The 10,245-nt window shown below is 35.0% G+C and overlaps 1 protein-coding gene across 1 annotated transcript in view; it reads left to right on the forward strand.

Moving 5' to 3' along the window:
- LOC138709039 (uncharacterized) overlaps positions 1-9,791 on the forward strand; it is an 82,700-nt gene extending 72,909 nt beyond the window's left edge. Inside the window, exon 10 of the mRNA XM_069839520.1 lies at positions 7,193-9,791. The gene's annotated coding sequence lies outside the window, so the exon portion shown is untranslated. The remainder of the gene's footprint in view (positions 1-7,192) is intronic.
- The last annotated feature ends 454 nt before the right edge of the window (positions 9,792-10,245 follow it).

Below are 10,245 nucleotides of genomic sequence, written 5' to 3' on the forward strand. Positions count from 1 at the left end.
GGACAGTTGACTAAACAAAACAACAATATTCAGTAAATCAGGTATTTGTAATTACTAGAAATCACGTTATTATTTCATTTGTTCTTTTAAGTTTTCCTATAGTGCAAAAAGTGTGAATGGAGGAGTAAGTTATTTGGCACAGGACCATACACCCAGCAGGTTCTGAGGGGTATAGAGTCGGGGTAGTGAATGAGGGGTTCGCCATTCCCGCCTATTTCTTCTGTCCCTAGTACAGTGCTAATATGGGAAACTATCGAACTATCAAGGAGCATTATGTGGGGATCACAGAGGAACATGATGATAATAAGGAAGTAAATTTTTCATTATTAAAGAAGTAAACTAAAATAAATAACATTGCAGTGTTACGAAATTCATAGAATGTACGAATCTTTGCTCTATAATCAACCTTAAAATACATTACAATTAAAGAGGCAAACATAACTGAATTCGATTAATGAAATACGAAGATAACCAGTTGCTTCATGTTATGACATAGTATGTTTATTGATATGACTCATTAGTAGCGGTTCATTGGTAATGTACAATACACTTTAATTCTTTCGTGGAACAGAAAGATACAACTCCATACTTTACAACATCTTTCATCAGTAATTTGTAATGTACAACACCATATCTTTGTGGAATAGCCCCAGGTGTTACAAACCACGTACAAAAGTGTCAACCACAGATCTACGAGTATGTACAGATATGGAAAACAAATTTGGAACTCTCTTATTGTATAAGTTTTGCTTACAGCACACTGCGCATGTGCAGTAAACAAGAGCCCCTGTATATATGCTACTTGTGGACAGTCGTGCGAAATTGTTGGCTACATACAGGTGGACTCCCAACAAGACTCGCTCCAAGAAAGAATTTGGAGAAGAATAAGTACTCAGCACATATGAGAATGTGCGTATTTTTATTACGATATTGTTGAGATGGGCTGTTCACTCTTTGTAGTGCCTGTTCAGTCTGCTTAGCATTTTCGTGTAACTTTAATGGATCATACCTGGAAATGAAAAGTGCCGTAACTTTAACTGTGCTTTTTCTGGAATGCACAAGAGTAAGATTATTCCAGCTTTCATGTTAAACAGTGTAACGTACACAAATTTACAATATGAATACTAAATACTGTTATTGTTGTTGACCAATGCTAAGGATCTTGGATTTCTCTGATTCTCCCAATAATATATGGTGGCCTGTGGTGATAAATCAGCATTTATTTTCTTTATTGCTGGGCATTGTAGCAAATGTTGTTTATTCCATGATGGAGTTTTTATTTCTATAGAGGGTGCAGTGTGCACTGTGGATGCTAGTAAATATTAATCCAATGCAAATGAGAGGTGATTAAGCGAAATATAACTATAGCCCTTTTTATCGTGGCAAATCTGGGATGTTATTACTGTTTAGCAGAATATTCCAAGGTTTGCCTTCACTTTTCTTCAGGGATTCCTGTTGACAAAAGGACTGGACTATGTGTTTGATCCTGACTTTTGAGGTATGAAAGGAGATTGTACTCATATTATTTCGAGTTTGTCTGATGTTTGTTCCTTTTTTGGCTAGGAAGTCAGCCTTCTCATTAGCTACTGTTCCACAGTGTGAGGGTATTGATTGAAAAACTACCTCTTTACGAAGCCCTTGTAACATTTTAAGAGCAGAAAGAATTTCTCTTACTAGTCTGTTTTCTGGAGGACTCGATGTTCGTGCTTGGAGTCCAGATTTACAATCACTAAGTATAACTGCTTTGTTAAATTTATGTATGTGATGGAAAGCTGTTTCAGGGCTCTATTGATTGCTTCTAATTCACCATCATAACGAGTGGACATTGTTCCAAGAGATAAGTAAAAGCTAAAAAAAGTCACTTAGATTCCTGCTCCAGCGTTACTGTGTTTGTCAAGCGGAGATCCATCTGTACAAATATGAAGCCATTCAGATTTTGGATATCTTGTACATATGGTTTCAATAGCTAATGATTTTAATACTGATTGGTCAATGTCACGTTTTGCAGTGATGTATTGTATCAGTTCATTTTCACATTTAATTTCTGGGAACAGAAGTTTTTCTATATTTTCAGTTGTTTGTACATTGTATTTACTTCGTAATTTTTAAATATTCTGGAAGAAGCCAGATTGTGTTTTGAGTTTCCTTCAGAATTTTTGTAGTTCCTCCTAGTAAGCATTCTTTGGAATTCGTTTTAATTTCTCAAACAAAATAAGACTTCGTTTCTCAATTTCGTATTTAATAGGTACAGTTGGCAGTTTAAATGTAAAGTTTTTAAGTCAGGCTCACACAAGCAAACTCATTGTGTTCGAAGGCAATGCTGTGTTGTTTGTTCCGGTTGATTCTTTGACAGCGACTCATCTGCAATGCAGCTATTGCAACGAGGTGGTGTGGCATTGGGATAATGTTTCTGATTTCGAAACCAGAGGTGTAAGTTCGCTTCCTGGTAGAGTTGATTTTCTCGTATTGTATTATTTTATATTTTTAATGACAAATGTTAGTGGAATTTGTTAATAAACTTAGTTATGCAAGTATCATTGTGGGCTATTATTAGGCACGACCTAGTCTGTGTACAAAATTAATAGTTTATTTGCTTTTTTGAAAATCAGAAGCACATCAAATATGAGTAAACAACATTTATAGTCAGTTTCATGGAGTCTTAAGCAAGTTGCAGAGGAAGTCGGTTTGCTTTGTGCAAGTCAGGAGATAGTAACGTGTAGTAGAGGCGTTGACCTGTGTAAACCAGTGAATAAGTGTGCGTAATAGTGAAATGGAGGACAGTACAGTGAAACAAGACCTAATGGTTATGAAGGAGAGCATGGCAGAGCTAAGGAAGAAGATGGAAGAAATTCAACTGGAAAACGAAATTCTGAAAAGCAAATGGGATCAATTTGAAGAGGAAAAGAGGAGAAAAAACTTGTTATTTTTCGGTATAGAAGAAAAAGATAGAGAACAGAGTATCGATACATATGAGAAGATATTAGGAGTGTGTTGGGAGTGTTTTGGTATGGACGTGAGCGATGGACAAGTACAGGAAGCATTTAGAATAGGAAAAAAGCAAGTACAACATTCAGAAGAAGCTAGGCCAATATTAGTAAAATTTAAGAGTGTGGTTATGAAGGAGAGGATTATGAAGAATAGAAGAATGCTAGGGAACACAACAATCAGAATAGATGACGACTGGAGCTACGAAGTGAGAAGTAGAAGAAGAGTTCTAATCCCTTTTCTTAAAGCAGCACGTAATAATGGACAATTCGCGAAACTCATCAAGGACAAAATTAAGATAAACTATTTGGTTTTTAGTGTAGAGGAGTGCTTAGTAACATTAAAGGAACCAATCGTAGGCTCAGAAGAAAAGGAAAGGAACAGAAAAATTTTGAAAGAAAAAATCAAGAATATCGTAGCTGAAGGCGAGGTTAGTGACACAAGTATGGTGAGTGTACGCGAGAAAAATGCAAACGTGTCAAATTCAGTGACGATCTCCGGAAAGCAGGCAGTGACGTCAACTGATGAAACAGAAGTGACGCGAACTGGCATTCAACAAGCTCAGCAGAACAAAACCTCAATGCAAGCGAATGGAAATAGTGGACATCAGATGGGAGCAATTCCGAAGCGGGTGAAGGAACTAAGATCTAAATCGAGGCTGACGAGAAGCAGAGTAATGCAAGTAGGAGATAGTTCAGGGAGCAGTGATGACGGAAGAGGGGAAAACAAGGTGAAAAAACAGTATGACTTAAGGAAATGGTGTGGAGGGGAAATAAATCGTGAGAAAAGAAAACTAAGATCTAAAAAGTAGCAATGTGGAAAAGTGAGTAGTGAAAAGTGCAAATAATTAGAGATGTAGAGTGAGGGGAAATGTGTCATACAGGAGGGGGTTATAGTATTTTTGGTATAATGATGAGTTAGGAGTAAAATAGGGGATGAATTGATGACAGACAAAAAAGGACTAGTGGAAGAATTGCAATAAGAAATTTTAACAAAGTAATGCCCTAATTGACTTGTACGAGAGGGGTGTAAAACGGTGAGACGGCACTGTATGCTAATATTGTGAAGTGCCGCCTCACCGAAAGGTATATTGCTTAAAGACAAATATATACATACAAATATATACATACATACATTTATAGTCAGTTCCATGTGTTCACCATATCACCTTAATAATAATAATAGTAATAATAGTAATAATGATAACGATGATAATGACAACCGTGAAAATAGCGATAATAACAATAATAATAATAGTAATAATAATAATAATAATAATTTCCCAGACTCTTATACTTTGCAGAAATTAATAATTTTATGTGATATTAATTATATAAGTACAGCCATGCTACAGAGGGAAATTATAATTATATCTCAATAAACAGAAGATTACAATAATAAATGGAGACAACACGTAGAATGAATAGAATCCTGGAATACCATATAAAGTAAACTGCTTTATTACAAACCAGTTGAAAGGAGAAACATAGGGCGTCCAAGAAAACGCTGATCAGACAAATATTAAACCACTTTGAAACTGAAATAATTTGACTTAATCCGTGTCGTAATATATGACGATGTTGATAATAATATTATTTCTACTTGTTTGTTGAGAAATGTCCAGACCAAGCCACATAATCGCTGAGTGAAGACTGTCTCATTGTAATAGAATTCTCTTCCCTTGTCATAACACGTTTGTAAGACGTGAATGATCCAACATTATGAGAGTTGTAAAAATTTCTTGTCACGGGTGTTTTTGGACGAAAATACAATTTATTTCTGGAGTTAATATTCAAAACACATATTAAAGTAAAATAATTTTAATATGTATCTAAACAAAAAAACGAACTATCCTTCTCTAGTCCCCATGCAAAATTTTACGGTTTAATTCGATATGTAGGCCCTAATTATTGTTTGCAATATCATGTCTGGCCCAGAAAGGGGCTTCAAGAACCTAAACGGCTGCAGGTATCGGCTGACATATGACTGATGAAGAATATGAAATATCAATATAATATGTTATATATTAAGTAAAGTAAATCCATTGCACTACAGCCCATGAAGGGCCAAGACCGACCAGCCGGCTGCTGGCCTCACGTCCACATGCTGAAGCAGAGGTGTACGATCATTCAATATGTTATATATTATTATAACATATCACTCTACTTTTTATTATTATTTCAAATATTGTTTTATTATTTATGAAAATTGGCTTTCAAATGTTGTCAACATTCCCTGTGAAGAATATAGGTAAACAAAACAAAGCTAAACTGAAGAATTGTAAACAGTATCACTTCAGTATTGCCATTATTAAAAGAAATAGAACAAAATTAATGTTTGCAATGGTAACATGTTTTAATGTTGTAGTTAAACATTTTTTTAAAAGCTATAAATGAGATATAAATACAGACGGTTTTATTAAGACAGTAGTGTTGCCCAGGGGACGGGTTGTGCTATGTACTAAATATTCAATCGACATAGTAATTTTGTAATGTAAAACACTAAGACTAACCGAGATTCGAACCTCCTACAACCAATGCTATCTCGTTTAGACCCATGTTTAAGCCACCTATGCTACAATGGCTCATACTTTAATCTGGCGTGTAACGTAGCTTTCTCATTCATCTTCGTTTTGGTAAATTTTGTACTCCATTTTGATAGATTTAGTATTTATCAATTTTATTGCCATTTCACTCTTCAGTTGTTTTAGAACAAAATGCAGTACACTTACATGAACTGGAGCTTCAAAGCGACGCCATGCGCACTGTTCTGTTCCTGGAACTCAGACATGTGTCATCGGCCCATTCTTTTTTAACCTTATTGTACGTATATTGTCAGTACTTATTTGCGTGGGGGCAGATTTAACACTACATGTAATTATCCTCTTAGCTTGGTTCTATTTCATTAAGTTGTGTTGATATAAGAACTTCACTGCCATACATTAAAACTGGTTTCACATACGTCTTATATGTCATTGATTAAATTTCCGACTTCCTTCTGTGTTAATCTTTAGGTTTTATCTTGCTTGACTAGTTTCGAAGTCTTGTGCTTAATTGTCCAAAGTCTAGTGGAAATCCTGCGCTATCTTCTGGTTTCCTGTTGTGGTGGGATGTGTTCATGATTGTGTGTGTTTTGAAATTGAGTTGAGTGTTCAGGATGTGCTGTAGGTCTGTTTTTGTATGCTTATAAATTTCATATTGTTCTAGGGTGTCAAGTTTCTTTTTTTTTTTTATTGGGTTATTTTACGACGCTGTATCAACATCTAGGTTATTTAGCATCTGAATGAAATGAAGGTGATAATGCCGGTGAAATGAGTCCGGGGTCCAGCACCGAAAGTTACCCAGTATATACTCGTATTGGGTTGAGGAAAAACCCCGGAAAAAACTCAACCAGGTAACTTGCCCCGACCGGGATTCGAACTCGGACCACCTGGTTTCGCGGCCAGACGCGCTGACCATTACTCCACAGGTGTGGACGTCAAGTTTCTGGCTGGATGTGTAGTATTTTCATGTTTTTGTCTATGTTGCTGTAGCTGTGGTTGGAGTTTGTGATGTGTTCTGCGTAGATTGAATTGTTGTGTAGTTTGGTAAGGCTGTGGTATGCTCTTTGTAACGTGTTTGAAATGATCTTCCAGTCTGTCCAATGTAGAAGTCGTTACTGCTGTTGCATGATAGTTTGTAAACTCTTGTTAAGTTGTATTTATTTGTGATGTCTTATCTGTGTGTTAAGATGTTTTTGTAGTGTGTTCTGTGTTCTATGTTGTATTCTAGTTCCTTGAATGATGATGCAGTTTTGTATGTGTTCATGTTTTCATATGTTAGTGTTGTTTGCATTTAGTCTTTCTTGTGATGTTGTCTATTATGTTGAGGTTGTATCCATTTTCCTATGCTACGTATTTGATAGTGTGTATTTCTTACTTATAGTCCTGCTAGTTCATAGGAATGTTGATGAGTCTGTGTATCATGGATCGGAATGCCGCGTGTTTGTATTGTGTGGGATGATTGGAGGTGTTGTGTATGTGTGTTACCATGGTAGTGGGTTTCCTGTATATTTTGAACTTGTGTTTGTTGTCTGTATTTGTTATTGCGATGTCTCAGAAATTTATGTATTTGTTGTTCTCTGTTTCTAATGTGTAGTGTAGTTTCGGGTGTATTTTTTTATGTGTTTGTGTAGGTTTTTAAATCTGTCTTTTGTTTCCTTTGTATAGATTTAGTATGTCGTCTACGTATCTGTGCCAGTATATGATGTTGCAATGCAGAAGGAAAGAGAGGGAATGGGGGCAGTAAGCATGGAAGTTGAGAATGTGGAGGTGCCAACAAAAAAAAAGAAAAAGAAGATAATAGGTCTACTTACATTAATAAGACTGTGGCAGCTAAGGAAGTCTGCGACAACATCGCAAATCAAGCAAAAAGAAGATTATCTTTTACTGCTCACTTTTCTGCCTTGTGTCTCTTTGATGCCAAATATTTCAACAATATGAGAAACACTTCCCTTATGAACTAATTGAAGAAATAATAGATGTTTATGAACTTCTGGAAAAGGATCACCTTAAAACAGAATTGCAGATTATCTACAGAAGATCGGATTTTAGGAATATGAGTGGCGCTGTCAGTCTTTTGCAATTTCTCATAGAAAATAACTTACAATATACATTTTCAGAGACTTACAAGCTATTGCTCATTGTTATTACAATTTCTATGACAACTTCTGAGGCCGAGAGATGCTTCTCAACCTTAAAAATGATAAAGACCTTTCTAAGAAGTACCATGATCGAAGGAAAGTTAAGTGCATTAGCAATGCTTTCTATTGAAAAAAGCATGATTAGTAACATTGCTAATTTTAATGAAACTGTGATTGATTTGTTTGCTTCGAAGAAAGAAAGAAGGATCGACTATACCAAAACTGTACATGAACATTGTTTTACTGTGTACCAAATTCTTAAATATTGTCTTATTTTGTGTCAAATCTTTTTATGCTTGTATTATATTATCCTATTGTATGTAAAGCTTTAGATGTTGTTCTATCATGTGTTAAATTTTTAGAAGGCTTATATTTCCACAGATAAGACGAGGTATAAATTTCGAGCACAGTATTATGGTTTTACTGTAGCTTATATCTGTCCTTCAAGACGAACCCCAAACTATGAACATGTGTGCTGCGTCACTTATGAGTTCGCGCTGAAATCATGGAAAAAAGTGGAAGTGGAAACAGTGATAAAATCCTTTAAAAAATAAGTGCGGAATTTCTAACGCTAGGATGTCCAGAGGATGATTTGTTATGGAATGCTGATGAAGTAGAACTGAGTCACCACTTTCAGAATGGGACCATATGACGACGCTGTTAACACTGAAAGTGAGGGTGTGCTTGACCAGTTCTTTGCCTTGGACGACGAAAATTATGATTTTGCAGGATTTTAAATATACAAGTAAGTGATTTGTTGTATTTTGTAATGGTTTTAGTGCAGAATTTTAAGATCTCCTCCTTTTTGTATCTGTCAGATGAGACTACCCTCGTCTTTTGGATATTTTTATAATTCAATTGTCGTCTTATCTGCAGAAATATACAGTATTTGTGTTATTGTGTGTAAAACTTTGAGATATGTTCCTACTGTAAAAATATTTAGACACTTTCTTATTTTGTGTCAAATCTATAAATATTAGGCCTATCTTATTTTGTAACTGATCATTAGGCCTACGTGTCTTATTTTATGTCGAAGCTTCATACATATGTGTTATATTACCCAATGGCATGTTAGATCTTTAGATATCTGTGTTTATTGTGTGTCAGATCTTTATATATTTTCCTACTGTGTGTAAAATATTTAGACGTTGTTCTATCTTATTTTTGTGTCAAATGTACAAATATTGTTTTATTTTATGTCCGATCTTTAGGATGTCTTATTGTGTGTGAAATATTTAGATATTTTCTAATTTTGTGTCAGATTTAACATACAGTATCATTGTGTATCAGATCTTTTGTTTATATTTAGCTTATACATGTATAAAGGATACAAGAAAAATCGAAGTCCAGCCGTGACATAAAAACTGAAAGATGCATATTCCTAATGGGTACTTTTAAGATAATACACTTTATTTTTTTTTTAAGTGCAAACTATCAAATTGTTTTAGTAAAAGGAAATGTTTATTGTAGAAACAAATAGTAAAACCAAGATATTAAATGCTTTTACTTTGAAAATTTTAGATATGAACTTGAATTTTAATCTTCATATTAATTAAGCTTATTGTTTAAATTTAGTTTCAGACCTTGTCAAAATGAATTTCTCTTCCAGTGCCTATTTAAAAATATTTGTCTTATATTATTGGCAATTAAAGACACATAAGAAAAGGACAACATTTAATCAATAGTCTCTTTTGTTATCCATATACTATTGTGAACCCCGAATTTAATAATTCATGAGCCGCCACTGTATTATTATTAATCATATTGGTATCATATCCTATTTTTTCTAGTCAGTTAGCTTAAGTGATTTGTGTATTCTAAAATAAAATTCACTATTTCAGATTATTGTGCATGTCTTTTACACTTGCGTAGTAAAACAATGTAATAAGGACCGAAGTCCATCACTTATCATCCTATTTATTACCCACACTATTAAATTCAGACGTGAGTGTTCATTATCAGTCAGAGTGGTGCATTATGACCTGCAACTATGCAAATTTTTGTTAGTGTTGGTATAATGATTTAGGAGATGTGATGTTTTTTTCGTCTCCTGAAAAATTTACTTCTCTGGACTTCAGTCCTTATTCCACTGACTGATTCAATTATAACATTTTTAAGCCTTTTCCTGTGTATAGCATGCTTTGTTAATGGTTACTAACAATCCGCCACTGATCATCCTAGCAATTAAGATAAGCGGACAAGTCCACACCTGTGGAATAATAGTGCGTCTGGCCGCGAAACCAGGTGGCCCAGGTTCGATTCCTGGTCAGGGCAAGTTATCTGGTTGAGGTTTTTTCTGGGGTTTCCCCTCAACCCAATATAGGCAAGTGCTGGGTAACTTTTGGTGCTGGACCCGGACTCATTTCACTGGCATTATCACCTTCACCTCATTCAGACACTAAATAACCAAAGATGATGATAAAGCATCGTAAAATAACCTACTGAAAAAAAAAGATAAGTGGACGCTGGTCACAGTTTGAATCTTCCTTCCTACTCTGCCCTCCTAGTAAACAAAGTATTGCGTAATATTGTGCCTCACGCAACTGAAAATTCTGCCCATGTATGATTTATTTGTTTCAT

The sequence above is a fragment of the Periplaneta americana genome, chromosome 11 (assembly GCF_040183065.1).
Source record: "Periplaneta americana isolate PAMFEO1 chromosome 11, P.americana_PAMFEO1_priV1, whole genome shotgun sequence".
NCBI classification, from domain to species: Eukaryota; Metazoa; Arthropoda; class Insecta; order Blattodea; family Blattidae; genus Periplaneta; species Periplaneta americana.